The sequence below is a fragment of the Schistocerca serialis genome, chromosome 1, assembly GCF_023864345.2.
Source record: "Schistocerca serialis cubense isolate TAMUIC-IGC-003099 chromosome 1, iqSchSeri2.2, whole genome shotgun sequence".
NCBI classification, from domain to species: Eukaryota; Metazoa; Arthropoda; class Insecta; order Orthoptera; family Acrididae; genus Schistocerca; species Schistocerca serialis.
The window spans coordinates 112,456,441-112,473,024 of NC_064638.1; the positions used below are offsets into that span (position 1 = coordinate 112,456,441).

General features: G+C 44.0%; 1 non-coding gene and 1 pseudogene across 1 annotated transcript; one reads left to right on the top strand and one right to left on the bottom strand.

The window, feature by feature from the left end:
- Positions 1–2,766: 2,766 nt before the first annotated feature.
- Trnas-cga (transfer RNA serine (anticodon CGA)) lies at positions 2,767–2,841 on the bottom strand. The gene has a single exon. It is a non-coding gene; the product is annotated as a tRNA-Ser (tRNA).
- A 4,394-nt stretch (positions 2,842–7,235) lies between these two features.
- LOC126427270 (5S ribosomal RNA) lies at positions 7,236–7,353 on the top strand (annotated as a pseudogene).
- The last annotated feature ends 9,231 nt before the right edge of the window (positions 7,354–16,584 follow it).

Below are 16,584 nucleotides of genomic sequence, written 5' to 3' on the forward strand. Positions count from 1 at the left end.
GGACGCAAACGGATGGACACCAATATTCAAGAAAGGTAGTAGGAGTAATCCACTAAATTACAGGCCCATTTCGTTATGCAAAAGGATTTTGGAACATATATTGTGTTCGAACATTATGAATTACCTCGAAGAAAACGGTCTGTTGACACACAGTCAACATGGATTTAGAAAACATCGTTCTGTGAAACACAATTATCTCGTTAATCACATCAAGTGTTGAGTGCTATTGACAAGGGATTTCAGATCGATTCCGTCTTTCTGGATTTCCGGAAGGCTTTTGACTCTGTACCACACAAGCGGCTCATAGTGAAATTGCGTGCTTATGGAATATCGTCTCAGTTATGTGACTGGATTTGTGATTTCCTGTCAGTTCGTAGTAATTGACGGAAAGTTGAAGAGTAAAACAGAAGTGATTTCTGGCGTTCCCCAAGGTAGTGTTATAGGCCCTTTGCTATTCCTTATCTATATAAACGATTTTGGAGACAAACTGAGCAGCCGTCTTCGATTGTTTGCAGATGACGGTGTCGTTTATCGGCTAATAAAGTCATCAGAAGTTCAAAACAAACTGCAAAACGATTTAGAAAAGATACCTGAATGGTGCGAAAAGTGGCAGTTGACCTTAAATAACGAAAAGTGTGAGGTCATCCACATGAGAGCTAAAAGGAACTCGTTAAACTTCGGTTACACGATAAATCAGTCTAATCTAAAAGCCGTAAATTCAACTAATTACCTAGCTAGATATTACAATTACGAACAACTTAAATTGGAAAGAACACATAGAAAATGTTGTGGGGAAGGCTAACCAAAGACTGCGTTTTATTGGGAGTACTCTTAGAAAATGTAACAGATCTATTACGGAGACTGCCTACACTACGCTCGTCCGTCCTCTTTTAGAATACTGCTGCGCGGTGTGGGATCCTTGCCAGACAGGACTGACGGATTGTATTGAAAAAGTCCAAAGAAGGGCAACACGTTTTGTATTATCGCGAAGTATGGGAGAGAGTGTCACAGAAATGATACAGGATTTGGGCTGGACATCATTAAAAGAAAGGTGTTTTTCGTTGCGACGGGATCTTCTCACGAAATTCCAATCACCAACTTTATCCTCCGAATGCGAAAATATTATGTTGACACCGACCTAAAAAGGAAGAAACGATCACCACGACAAAAAAGAGAAATCAGAGCTCGTACGGAAAGATATAGGTGTTCGTTCTTTCCGCGCGCTATATGACATTGGAATAATAGAGAATTGTGAAAGTTGTTCGATGAATCGTCTGCAGGCACTTAAATGCGATTTCAGAGTATCCATGTAGATGTAGATGTAGAATTATAGAAACCGTGTGGGGAGGATGTGTAATGGCCCTCCCACAATTTACTAAGGTTGTTTCGAGTTTGCTGCAGGAGTTTGTCAGGGAAACCCTTACATATCCTCCTTATAGTACCGATCTCTCCTCACGCGATTTCCATTTTTTTGCAGCCCGGAAGAAAGAAATTATTGGTTGTCGATATACTTCGGACGAAGAGGTGCATGTCTGGGCATAAGCAGGGTTTCGTAGGCAACAGTAAACGTTTCTCCGTGAAGGCATTAACCCTCTTTTGCCACAGTTAGAAAAATCTATTAAAAGCTATAGCGATTAATTTCAAAACAATTAAGAGTTTGGTTATTTTTCCACCTTTCTACTTTTCACTGACTGCCTCTTATATTTTGTCCCTTCCCTCCTTAGATGTAGTACTCCCATACAGAAAGATACGGACAGTTACCATCCTCTCGCTGCTTCTGCGAATGGGAGGAGAATGACGACAGCTGATAATGGCTGAGAGCACCCTCCACCATGCACCGTACACTGGCCAGCTGCCGCAGTAACCATGCAGAGGAAGCCGCTGGCGCGCCGACGTGTGCCAGATTCGCTGCTGATTTACGCTTTCCGCGGTTCCCTAAATCACTTGGCGCGAACGGCTGGCGAACGCTTTCCGTTCCGACTCACTAGAGTTGCGTAATTTCCTCCTTCAGTTGGCGTCCGGAAGCCGGCGATGCGTAACGCTGCCAGACTGCCACAGCCAGAGGACAGTTAGAAGTCGCCTGGGCGCTCTCTAGATACATAAGCAACATCCTGCCAGGTGTAGGAATTAACATAAGTGGGGATGACAGATGACGTAAAGTAATTAGTATATTGAGAAATTGATGTGTGTACGTCAACCTAGCAGTTATAAATCCCGTCTGGCGTAAATTTTGCCTATATAGCGCGCCTGAAGCGAGGCACGTGAAGAGAGAGTGAACACGGAGCCGCTAGGAGGCGTGAGTCGCGCATGCTGCGTGTTTGGAAGGACGCTGGGCGGCAGTATAAGCTGGCAACGCGTGGTACTGGCGTTGGTGATTCTGACGTTCATTGGTTGACGGGACTCTGAGTGGACAGCCTTGTTTCTGCTCACGACGGCACTGGAACCAGGGATTTTTTTTGTGTTTGTGTTTGTGTGTGTTTGTGTGTGTGTGTGTGTGTGTGAGAGAGAGAGCAAAATTTCAGCACATGAACTGTGGTGACAACGCGGTTTAATGAATTGCTGCCTCTTGTTGTCTCATGTTGCCTCATTCGAAATTCTCGTCAGCTGCTTCAATCTATGCTATGAGTATTGCCAACTAGCAGCGCTGAACGATTTCCTTAGAAGTGAAATGCCCGTCTTTTGATGGTTTATCAAGTGCCCAGAATAAGATTTTCACTCTACAGCGGAGTGTGCGCTGATATGAAACTTCCTGGCAGATTAAAACTGTGCGCTGGACCGAGACTCGAACTCGGGACCTTTGCCTTTCGCGGGCAAGTGCTCTACCAACTGAGCTACCCAAGCACGACTCACGCCCCGTCCTCACAGCTTTACTTCTGCCAGTACCTCGTCTCCTACTTTCCTAACTTAACAGAAGCTCTCCTGCGAAACCTTGCAGAACTAGCACTCCTGAAAGAAAGGATATTGCGGAGACATGGCTTAGCCACAGCCTGGGGGATGTTTCCAGAATGAGATTTTCACTCTGCAGCTGAATGTGCGCTGATATGAAACTTTCTGGCACATTAAAACTGTGTGTCGGACCGAGACCCGAACTCGGGATCTTTGCCTTTCGCTGGCAAGTGCTCTGCCAACCACTTTATCAAGTGTGTTTAAATATTTTTTATTTTATTTACTGGACCAATTGGTTGCTTGAAGTTTTACAGGCCATAGTTTAAATTGTCATTATTGTCTGGCCTGTATTCCCTGAAGCACGTATGAACATGTTTTTGAGGCTTGTTGAATTAATACCATATGTGTGTGTGTGTGTGTGTGTGTGTGTGTTTTAGAAGCTTGTCTTGTTACTTTGTGTTCTCTCCCGTGTGTACTACGACCTGCCTGAGGAGACGGCCGAGCTGGGCCTGTTGATTGTTGGAGAGTAAAAGCACTCGTACCAAGAGCGGCACTTTGTAATCCTGCTGTAAGTATACACTTCCAAATATAACCATTATATCTTGATGCATTTGTAGTTGCGTGAGTGGTGGCTTAATTTTAAAACCACGAGTCGTTTTAATGCTGTTTAATGATCCTGTGTTGAACTATTGCAGAAGTTAATTCTAAAGTCATTTACTTGCCAGCTTGAATTTTTTTTAGACATTGTGGTTATTTAAATATTACCGCTAGGTAAAATATAGTTTAGTCCTTTATTATTTTAATAGGTTGCCTAAAAGTTTGATGCTAAATGAGCTGATGTTTGTCTACCCTTACTTAAGATCAAGTCTGGGAGCGCAATGATTCTGTATGTAAGAGTGCCAAGGAATGAATCTTGCTCAGAGAGTTATATTGTAATCAAGTCAGTCATGTTTGACAATTGTGGCCTAGTCCTCTCATTAACTCCATCGTACCTGTGCTAGCGTAAAGTTGCGCTACATAAATATTCTACAGATCATTTAGTTGGCGTATGGGCATCGCAGCTTTCCTCACCCTTGCGTCTGTAACTTAGTGTCCCCTTCGTGTCAACAACATGTGTTTGGTTGGATCTGACACATGCTTACAGCACCAAAGCAGTAATCGGCAGGGATTCATCGAAATTCTGTAACAGAAGAATTTACCAGGTTAATCAGCCGCAGTGCTCAAGGTAACTAGACACTATAACGTAGGTCATTCCGGGTGGCTCTGCGGCAAAGTTTCCCACAGTGTCTTTCGCGCTGTGACATCATCCAGTAGACAGCCGGCAGGGTGCGAATGGAGCGTGTAAAATCTAGACGCAACGCGAGGCTTCATAATTATTGTAACAGCGTTGCGAGAGAGCGAAAGAGATGAATAAAAATTCGAGTAACTGTGCATTTGCTAACTGTAACAGTTTGGGCTGTAAAAGTAGTGGTGTAATACATCATCGATTCCCTAAAAATGCAGTACAAAGGCAGTGAGTCGCTCGTTGCAAGCGACCAAATAAAACATTGGAAACAGAAAGGTTTTGTTACCGTTTCAAAAGGGATTATAATCTCGGTCACTTCACTTCTAGAACTGTTTGAAGAAGTAAGAAAAGATAAAGGAAGGTATATCCTAACATTCCGACCAAATCAAGACTGTCTGGAAATTTATTTTTCGAGGAGTCGACGTCTTGGTGTTCTCTGCAACAACCCTTCAGCAGGCGAGGTCAAGCACCGAATTTAGCTTCTTATTTTAACACGAAATGAAAAGACGTACCGTTATCAAAGAGTGCACCGGTTGTTGATGAGAGAATCAATACAGCTGCTGCACATACGTAAAATCACGATGACGAATTCATGAATTTCTTTTTATTTAAAAAAAAAATCTTATGGGACTTAACTGCTAAGGTCATCAGTCCCTAAGCTTACACACTACTTAACCTAAATTATCCTAAGGACGAACACACACAACCGTGCCCGAGGGAGGACTCGAACCTCCGCCGGGATCAGCCGCACAGTCCATGACTGCAGCGCCCAAGACCGCTCGGCTAATCCCGCGCTGCTGAATTTCTTTACCAGTGACATGTGCATTGACGTGACAGAGGAAACCAAGTAAACGCTCAGTGCGCAGGTAGTTGTGACATTGCACACATTATGGAAGAGGACCCGTGGTCTAAGGGGATCGATCATATTACACCGTACTGGATGTTCTGCTGAAGTTTGTGAAAGGGTAGAAGATCATAAATAGACATGGGGAAGCACTTTGGTGAATTAGCTAAGGTGCGTGGAATCATACATTATAGGCTGTCACCCTTTGAACAGCGAGCATTTGCTGGAATTTTAAGTGGTGGGCTGCCCAACCTTTTTAACAGGATACGAGATAACATCTTCAAAGTTGCACCACCCTTCATCATTGGTTATCTGGTGTATGACTTTGTGGAGAAGAAACATCTGGAAACATTGAAGAAGAACCCAGCTGACTTTGAAAATGAGGAATATTTATGATTTTACTTGTAGGCACTTGTAATAAAGCTTGTAAATATTAGCACAATAAAAATCTAAAATGCTGAAAAAAAGGGGGGTAGCGTCTTTGATTCATAATCAAAACGTCTTCGGTCCCGGGTTCGATCCGCGCCACTGCCTAAATTTTGATAAATAATCAGCATTGGCGGCCGAAGACTTCCGGCATAAGAAGTCAGCCTCATTCTGCCAACGGCCTTGTCAAAGAGGGCGGAGGAGCGGATAGAGGTTCAGGGCACTCTCTTGTCCTAGGGGTGGGAAATTGCCCCTAAAGGCGGAAGAATCAGCAATGATCAACGACATGAGGATGCAGAAGGCAATGGAAACCACTGCATTAAAGACACGTAACGTGTATCCACAGGACATGTGGCCTGTAATTGAAGAAGTGTCATGATGATCTCTCCATTGAAGAAGAATTAAATGATCTGCTGAACGGAATGAACAGTCTAATGAGTACACAGTATGGTTTGAGAGTAAATCGGAGAAAGACGAAGGTAATGAGAAGTAGTAGGAATGAGAACAGCGAGAAACTTAACATCAGGATTGATGGTCACGAAGTCAATGAAGTTAAGGGTTTCTGCTAGTTATGCAGTAAAATAACCAATGACGGACGGAGCAAGGAGGACATCAAAAGCAGACTCGGTATGGCAAAAAAGGCATTTCTGGCCAATAGAAGTCTACTAATATCAAATACCGGTCTTAATTTGAGGAAGAAATTTCTGAGGATGTACGTCTGGAGCACAGCATGTGAAACATGGACTGTGGGAAAACAGGAACAGAAGAGAATCGAAGCATTTGAGATGTGGTCCTATAGACGAATGTTGAAAATTAGGTGGACTGATAAGGTAAGGAATGAGAAGGTTCTACGCAGAATCGGAGAGGAAAGGAATATGTGGAAAACACTGATAAGGAGAAGGGACAGGATGATAGGACATCTGCTAAGACATGAGGGAATGACTTCCATGGTACTAGAGGGAGCTGTAGAGGGCAAAAACTGTAGAGGAAGACAGAGATTGGAATACGTCAAGCAAATAATTGAGGACGTAGGTTGCAAGTGCTACTCTGAGATGAAGAGGTTAGCACAGGAAAGGAATTCGTGGCGGGCCACATAAAACCAGTCAGTAGACTGATGACCAAAAAAAAAATGGAAGAGGAAGAAGAATTCCTGAGAACAATTTACGAAATAGAGGGAAAAAATCTGATTCTGAGAACCTGGCGGCTGACTGATTGCTACGTGGTAGACTATCTTGCATTTAAGTGATGATCTACTGAAGATTCTTGGAATCACGAACTGAAATGTGCTCAATTCTCTGAACAAATTCTGATTCCTAGATATCTATTGTTTCTCGGGGGGGGGTCTTTCAAATCCGACAACAGACTGGGTGAACACAGTAAAACAGTTTGAAATTATATTTTCTGGGTTTCATGGACTTACCATTTCTCAATGTGACAAAGTAGTTAAAACTTTGATGTCAATCATTAAAGGAAAGTTACCTCTGCTGCATGAAGATGTAATTACTTTGTATGTAAGAACGAGAACATTTATCCGCATTAGGCATTTGAAAAAAGAGAAGCAGTTGCAAGCATGTAAGAAGAATGCACCAAAAAGAATTTGATGTGGACAACACATCGACCTCGCAAAAATTGAAGGTTCGCTTCCCTTCACTCACAGCAGGCGATTCATACAATCAAAAATTACAGGATGCAGGTACGTTCATTTACCGAATTGAATTATTGCACCCAGTGTGGAATTATTTTTAGTTATGTATTTTTTAGCTCCTCTTTGTTAACTTTTGTTTACTTAACACGGGCAATGGCTTTGCCGCAGTGGATACACCGGTTCCCATGAGATTACCGAAGTTAAGCGCTGTCGGGCGTGGTCGGTACTTTGATGGGTGACCATCTGGGCCGCCATGCGCTGTTGCCATTTTTTGGGGTGCATTCAGCCTCGTGATGCCAATTGAGGAGCTACTCGACCGAATAGTAGCGGCTTCGGTCAATAATACCATCATAACGACCGGGAGAGCAGTGTGCTGACCCCACGCCCCTCCTATCCGCATTCGCAACTGAGGACGACACGGTGGTCAGATGCTCCCGGTAGGCCACTCGTGGCCTGAAGACATAGTGGTTTTTTTTTTTTTTTTTTTTTTACTTAATACGTTTTGAAACCGTGTAAGTCGTTGTTGGAAGGCACATGCTATCTAAACCCTGCCGAGACCTCTTTCTGTCACACAGCGAGATGCCTGCCGCGGCCGGCAGCAGTTTGCCCGCTGACGTCACAGGAGAGCGACCAATCACAGTTTCTTTTGTTGGACTGCCCCCCCCTTCCCCCCCCCCCCCCCCCCCCGCGGCCTGTGTAGTGCGACTGATAAATCAACATCGTACCATGGAAATCTGAGACCGTCCCAATAACAGTCCCAGTTCAAGAGGATCAGCGCCTAAAACAACAGATCGAGGATGTTGCCGAACAAAGGAGGTTACAATCGAGAAACTCGGTGGTAAGAGAGGACTCAAGACCTCACACATCAGTCAGTAGGCGAATAGTGACCGACATCTCTAATTAACAACAAGAACTGAAACTGTAAAAGAGTTTCAGCAAAAGCACGGAGATCATGCTGGAAATAGTATTTATTAACATTAAAGTGACTAAAATGTGCTTTGTTGTTATATATTAGAATTCTCTTTGAACCCAGACTTTTATGGACACACTGTATTTTTAAGTTCATGTTTACACTTTGTTGCGCTTCAGTCTGGAACCCCGCGACAGCTACGGGGGCATGTATGTGTGTGATGTCCTTAGGTTAGTTAGGTCTAAGTATTTCTAAGTTCTAGGGGACTGATGACCTCAGATGTTAAGTCCAATAGTGCTCAGAGCCACTTGAACCATTTTGATACACTTTGTTTTTGTGGCCTCATATGTGTTAAACTTGTAGGGAGAGACATCAAAACGCAGTCAATAGTGAACTGATATCGTGGTAAGTCATGTAGAGCTGCAGTACTTTTAATTTCTGTGGTTGCCATCAAAATCTAGGTTGGCAGCAGTGTTAAAACATGCTCGATGTCTGCTTTTGCTCCCCGACCATAATGTTATTGCACTTTACCTCCTCCGGCCGTTATCGGAAACAAGTGGTGACGTTAAAGTAAACAAATACAGTGGTGACTAAGGAAAATGCGTCGCACTGTGAATGGTTTCAAGGTAGTTGTGCATATACTACCAAGTGGTTTAGCGCGTCCTTGTGAAATATCACGGTAAGTCGACTGAGGCGCCGCCACTCCCAGATGCAATAATATTGTGGTCGACTAAAGCTGTGCAGTTCTTTTGTAATTTGCGTTTACATAATAAATTTGGCGATATGAGAGATGTTTCGACTTGTCAGTATTTACGTGGCACGCAGAAAAAAGCTGATAGCACAATCGAACTCTGGGACCAGAGACCAGAAAATTGACTGCAGCCATCCCGATTCCTCACACGACACTGATGAAATCCACAAGTTGGGTTTCTGGAACGTCTGAATGGGATCTTCGAATTTATTTTTATGCACCTCAAGCATGAAGAGTCGCAGCTCCCACATTCACATTGCGTTACAAGCTCTTGCGTTTCAAAACTGTACCTACAATCGCACCAAAAAGTATTGCCACAGTTACATTTTAGTGATTGTAGGTTAAACGATACATATATTTCAGAACAGAACCCAGGCACGTGCCACCTTACATTACATAGGCTACAAATATCTCCAAATCACCTGTCCGTAAAGTAACATACAATGTTATGAAAATAAACATCGCCTTCTGCATCCAAAAAATTATTGGCACACGCGTATGAATCGGACAGTGTGTTCATTTTCTTCATTGATGTTCACCTAATAGCTAGTGTGCATCGCTTTAGCATTTATAACAGCACGTAAACGCCTAGGAATGCTTTGTATTAAATTCCTGGTGATATCTGGAGTAATTTTGCACCATTCCTCCAGGAGCACATTCTCCAAGTCGTTTTTACCGGACGGACGCGTATTTCTGACTTGTGTGTCAAGATGAGCGCACAGGTTCTCAATGGGGTTCAACTCAGGGCTCAGAGGTGATGTTAGAACCCTACTGGGGGCACTGTACAGTAACCACTCCCGTGTTTTCATGGCAGTAAGGCCTAATGTCTGTGCACTAGTGTGTAAATTACCTCGCAACAAGTCGATGTATCTCATATGATCCATTGTACCGTGGATTGCAGCTAGATTTCCAACGCCGGACGCCGCCATACAGCCCCAGCCCATGATACCGCCCCCACCGTGTTTGACTGTGGGATGCATGTGTTTGATGTCGAGGTGCGTATTCGGCTTGCGCCAAACTTACTTTCTTGCATCAAATACGAACACATTGAACTTCGATTCGTCGCTAAATATCACAGTAGTCCAAAACTCCATCGGCTTTCTGATGTAGTCCTTGGCAAACTGCAGGCGTTTCTGCCGGTTATTTCCGATATGTATGGCTTTTTCCTGGGAGAACGTCCTTGCATGTCAGCCTCATTCAACACATTTCGTACAGTATGAACACTAACCGTCTTGTCTGAACAACCTCAGAAATAGGTGCTGCACTTGTAGCAGGTTCCTTCCGAGCAAGTGCGATGATACAGCGACGCTCTCGGGTTGTAAACACTTTTGGACGTCCAGGACGACACTTATTCACTAGTGTTCCAGTCTCTTCAGATTTATGAATGATGGCTCGTACCGTGGTGTAGCTTAACAGACACCTCTGCTCCGATTTGTCGATAGCTTCTCCCTTGTGAATGGAGCAATACCACTCTCTCACGCAATGCCACTGAATGTTCCTTCTTCTTGGGCCCCGTGCTGACCACCATCGCGCAATACAGCAATATACTAGCGACTGGGCCGTCAACAACACGCAGTGTCTATTGCGTCAGCAGATGGAGGTCCGGTATCTGAAAACCCAGCAATATACCGAGAAGCGACGCTCTGTGCCAATACTTTTTGTGTGCAGAGGAGATACATGTTTGCCCTTAACGCTGCATTTCTTTGTTAATGGTAGGCACTGTGGGCAGAATTGTAATGCCCGGTATGTGAGGTAACACGTACATGTGCTGTGCACTGGAAGGTGCGGCGTTTGTAACCAGCAACGATAAAGACGCACGTGTGACAATAATTTTTAGTGCGATAGTATCTCTAATTGAATTACTCACAAAACGTACGGATTCCATTCGTTTCGCGTCAGACTGTGAGCTCAGGTCCGCCACGGACAGACAGTGGCCCTACAGCTGTGAGTAACCGGAGTCCTAGTGGCGAAAGGTGCCTGCAAAGCACAAAGCAAAGCGCAAGCGGAGTCAGCAGGCGCATGCGTATTGTGTGTGTGTGTGGGGGGGGGGGGGGGGGGGGGGGGGGTGGCGAGGAACGCGGCTGCGACAGCGGCGTCTGGAGGCTGAATCACCGGCGGGACAGCTGGCCTGCCTTTTCTTCCCTTGCCTTCCCCTCCCGTCACCAGACACATGGAAAGCATAACGCGCCGCTAATCGCCCGTATCCCACACCAGCCATCTGCTGCTGTGTGTTTCTCGACGTGTCTGGACGTCACACACGCGATCCCGAGACGACCTTCACAACAAACGCGCCGACAGCAGCAGCAAAGTGCCTAGTCTAGAGCAGCGGAACCCACACAGCATTACCGATGAGTACAATTGCATGTCAGCCATCGCACAATCAAGCTGAGTACCTAACCAAACTTTAGGTAGGAAACAAATAAACAATATCACTTTTGAAACTTCCTGGCAAATTAAAACTGTGTGCCAGACCGAGACTTTTAAAGTAGCGAAGGATAAATGCATTCTATACATGTCAACAAACAAAAAATTGGCCGCCCCCTGGAGACGTCACGTTAACACTATGCGACACTGCCCCTAGCCTCCACAAATTCCTTCAGGTATACCATTTTCAGCTATAGCCGTTCACTGATGATTAGATGCCGTTAAACTTCCAGGTGCTCGGGGAAGAGTATGCTGCGTTTTACCCGCTGTTACAGGTATTGCGGCAAATCCTATGGGATTAAGATCAGGTGAATTAGTGGCCGGCCGAAGTGGCCGCGCGGTTCTGGCGCTGCCGTCTGGAACCGCGAGACCGCTACGGTCGCAGGTTCGAATCCTGCCTCGGGCATGGATGTGTGTGATGTCCTTAGGTTAGTTAGGTTTAACTAGTTCTAAGTTCTAGGGGACTAATGACCTCAGCAGTTGAGTCCCATAGTGCTCAGAGCCATTTGAACCATTTTTTGAATTAGTGGACCAGTCTACGTCCGTGTCTGAGTGTTCGTTAAGGGGGTCAGGACAGGTTGGTAACAATATAAAATTTATTCATATACGAGATCTGTTCAAAACATTCCAGAACATTTGTAATTTCGCGTCGGTGTGTGTTGGAGCGAAGTGCGGTTGGCACCGCTGCACACGTCTGGGTTTTAATGTTTAACTTTCGGAAGTTTCGTTGTTGTATGTTTGTTAGTCTGTGTTCAGTGCTGTATCGAGTAGAATGTTGTGTCTCACATTTGGCGAATTTCGAGGTGGCAGAGATAGAGGAGCAACGCGACTGCACTAAATTTTGCGTGAACCTCAAGAAAACCTTTACTGAGACACACGAATTGATGCAAGAAGCCTATGGTGATGAGTGCTTGAGGCTACTCGGCGTTACGAATGTTTCACACGGTTTAGAAATGGCCGGACGGGAGTGAAAGATGACCCTCGTAAAAGACGCCCTTCGACGTCAACTGACGACGTTCATGTCGCGAACGCCAACGAAACTGCGCGTCCGAGATGTTGTAGAAAAGTGTAATATTTAAGTTGGATCATGCCATGAAATCCTGACTCAGCAACTTGGAATACATCGTGTTGCCGCCAAGTTTGTCCCACGGCTCATGAATCAAGAGCAGTAAGGCCTTCGCCCCGCGATCTGTGAAGAAAACATGTTCCTTAAGAGAATCATAACTGGTGATGAGACGTGATTCTACGGTTATGATGTTGAGACCATGGTTCAGTCTTCACAAGTGGTGAGGAAAGGTTCTCCAAGACTAAAAAAAGTTCGTCAGGTCAGGTCAAATGACAAAGCTAAGCTAATAATTTTCTTTGACTTCGAAAGATTAGTTCATCCTGAATTCGTGCCACAGGGACAAACTGTTAATCGATGGTACTGTCGGGACGTGTTGCGACGCCTGCGAGAAAATGTGAGAAGGAAACAGCCTGAAATGTGGCGAGACCATTCGTGGCTCTTGGATCATGATAATGTTCCCGTACAAGCATCCCTGTTGGTGCGTGACTGTTGCACAGAAAACGAAATCACTGTGCTGTCTCATCCTCCGTACTCTCCAGGTCTGGCCCCTGCGGACTTTTTTTATCTCCAGAGTTGAAAACCCCGCTGAAAGGACGAAGATTTGCAACAACTGACGAGATAAAGGAAAATTCGCAGATGGGTCTTCGCGCGATGCAGCAAGAGGCGTACCAAGACTACTTCCGCAAGTGGAAGCGGCATTGGGAGAGGTGTATCAATTGTGGAGGACAGTATTTCGGAGACCTTGCACAATAAGTAAAAGGTAAGTGTAGAAAAATTTTGTGGACAACCTTCGGGAATTTTCTGGACAGACCTCGTAAAAGTTATCTCTTATCAGAAATTTGCAAAAATGTAGCTTGTGGGTTTCACTTTTTTCCACTTTAACAGGAGGCTTCCTGACAAGAGAGTAATTCCTTTTGTAAATAGTAGAAATCAAAATTGGAAGCTATCTTCATTTTTATAGGCAAGTAAGGTTCTAATTTGAGATTTACAAAATAGGAAAACCCCTTTGTTAAAATATGCACAGTACTGAGAATGGTGTATCCCTTAATTGTTAACAAATTCTGGCAAGTAGAAGCTGGGAAATGTACATTTTATTTATAAGAAATACATCTTAAGGGAAACAGCTAAAAGTTGTTATTGCATTCCAGCTCCATAAGATGGAAAAAGTGGTAGAAGCCGACCTCGGGGAAGATCAGTTTGGATTTTGTAGAAATATTGGAGCACGTGAGGCAATACTGACCCTACGACTTGTCTTAGAAGCTAGATTAAGAAAAGGCAAACCTATGTTTCTAGCATTTGTAGACTTAGAGAAAGCTTTTGACAATGTTGACTGGAATACTCTCTTTCAAATTCTGAAGGTGGCAGGGGTAAAATACAGGGAGCGAAAGGCTATTTACAGTTTGTACAGAAACCAGATGGCAGTTATAAGAGTCGAGGGGCACGAAAGGGAAGCAGTGGTTGGGAAGGGAGTGAGATAGGGTTGTAGCCTCTCCCGAATGTTATTCAATCTGCATATTGAGCAAGCAGTAAAGGAAACAAAAGAAAAATTAGGAGTAGGTATTAAAATCCACGGAGAAGAAATAAAAACTTTGAGGTTCGCAGATGACATTGTAATTCTGTCAGAGACAGCAAAGGACTTGGACGAAAAGTTGAACGGAATGGATAGTGTTTTGAAAGGAGCGTACAAGATGAACTTCAACAAAAACAAAACGATGATAATGGAATGTAGTCGAATTAAATCGGGTGATGCTGAGGAATTAGATTAGGAAATGAGACACTTAAAGTAGTAAAGGAGTTTTGCTATTTGGTTAGCAAAAAACTGATGAGGGTTGAAGTAGAGAGGATATAAAATGTAGACTGACAATGGCAAGGAAAACGTTTCCGAAGAAGAGAAATTTGTTAACATCGAGTATAGATTTAAGTGTCAGGAAGTTGTTTCTGAAAGTATTTGTATGGAGTGTAGCCATGTATGGAAGTGAAACATGGGGTGGACGACAAATAGTTTGGACAAGAAGAGAATAGAAGCTTTCGAAATGTGGTGCTACAGAAGAATGCTGAAGATTAGATGTGTAGATCACATAAATAAAGAGGAGGTACTGAATAGAATTGGGGAGAAGAGGAGTTTGTGGCACAACTTGTCTAGAAGAAGGGATCGGTTGGTAGGACATGTTCTGAGGCACCAAGTGATCACCAATTTACTATTGAAGGGCAGCGTGGAGGGTAAAAATCGTAGAGGGAGACCAAGAGATGAGTACACTAAGCAGATTCAGAAAGATGTAGGTTGCAGTACGTACTGGGAGATGAAGCAGGTTGCACAGGATAGAGTAGCATGGAGAGCTGCATCAAACCAGTGTCAGGACTGAAGACTACAACAACAACAACAAGATGGGTTGTCTGCATCCTGTTCCATCTGATCTAGTAATGTGCTTTTTCCTGCTCGTCCACGTTGTCTTGGCCTTGTTTCAAGTTCTCTAATAGCTCTGATACTCTAACTTTTTCTTTATCGAAATGTAACATTTGTTTCACTGTGAAACGACCAACAGTTCGTAGCAGACTTTTCGACTTCACACCCACCTTGTAAAATTTCCTTTATCGAACGTTGCCACTGCATCAGAGACACCAAAGAGCGGTGTAGTGAATGACACAAACACTGTCTTGGGTATTCTGGCTCAGATTACGCTGTTGGTGGACTCCTTACGACTCTGTGTGCGACCATGAAGGTATTTCTTCAATAGTCTTACATCTGACAAATCTCTGAAAGTTTTTTTCAAGACCTACACGATAGCGAAAGGTATAGTTAGTTTGTGAATAAATTTCTCATCATTTTGCTGTGGTCTGTCGTATTTGCAGCATGAATCACTTCCTGGAGGGCATAGGTTTATCGTCTGTTGTCCCTATAGCTTTTCTCTTGTTTTCTACGCTACTGACGTTCTACCTGATGGCCATGCAATAATAATTTTGGATTTTACCTATGATATGTTCTTCCAATATCTTTCCTTTGAATGCAGTTTTCAGTTGTTTCAGTCCTGTACCCATTCGCTCTTGTACATGACCTATGCCCTCCAGTTTATTCATAATCACATTTTATCTATGTGTCTTCTCTTCCCCAGATGCTTTGAAAATTCAGTCTTCATTTCCTAAATAAAAGATGAATTTTACCTTCTTCAACTGTTCATACAGGGCCAATTCTAGAACATACAAGTGACTTATCATTTGGTACTGATCACCCCCCCTCCCCCACCCAGTCCTCACCCCACCACTCGGTATCATTTTCTGTTCGTTCCCAGTGGGCTCGACGAATATAACCGTTCGCAGCATACTGTAGATTGTAGCTAATGAGAATGACGAGTTTCACGCCGACAGGTGTCATAATGTTAATCCTTGCATGGTTCAATAAGTATCTTCCATAAAAAAAAAAAAAAAAATGTGGCGGCAAAGAAAGCAGATTGTAATTCGTGATTACTCTCTGGGAAAAGTCGGTTGTATCCTCTCCACAGTAAGGGTCATCACTTGGACACCCACCTAGAACAATAAAAGCGACTTATCTTACAGTCACACATTTTCTACAATTTTTGCCAAGAACATCGATGAAAAGATCAACAAGGAGGTGTGGAGTATATACGAGAAGAGGCCTTCAAAAAGAGACATCTTAAGACATGTTGTTGATGTGTGGAATGTGTCAGAAAACGACATATAATTATGTGAAATTGAACGTCATTCTCTTCTGGTACATGTTCTATTCGATTCTAATTCAGTTTATTTTTGGTCTAAAATCGACTATGAAACGTTTTAGCGGCTGAGCAACGCACGTGGGACGACTGTCTCAGCCAGCTGTGCTGGACGAAAATACCCACCGAAGCAGAGAATCGCTCACGAAAAATGCCCACTTCAGAGGCTAAACCTATTTGGCTGACACGCAACCTCGCTGCTCCTGTTCTGTGCGTTTGCCAGTGTCATCTACCAGCCTTGCCTTACGTCGTCGTCTCGGTCTCCCCTCTTCGAAACGACAACAAAAATCTCCACTCCATCTGCCATCCTTTCAGTCGTTCAGCTTTGTTTCATTCTCGTTACGTCTTCCACCTCCACTCTATCAGTGACTTGAGCCTTTTAATTTTGGTCCCACTAGCGGCGAGCTACGGAACTCTGGCGCGGAGATTTCAATGCGTGCCAGGACTGCGGACGTGTACCTACAGACTGTGGTGTGCGTACTGTAAGACCTTCAGTACAGACTTGTCGCTCTAACGAAGTAGGCGAGTGTCAGCAATATGTCTCGTGGTCTTATCGTGGCGTGTTTATCTTCTGCTGTTAGGTCAGACGATAGAAATGCCACTTGCACGCTTAGAGTAG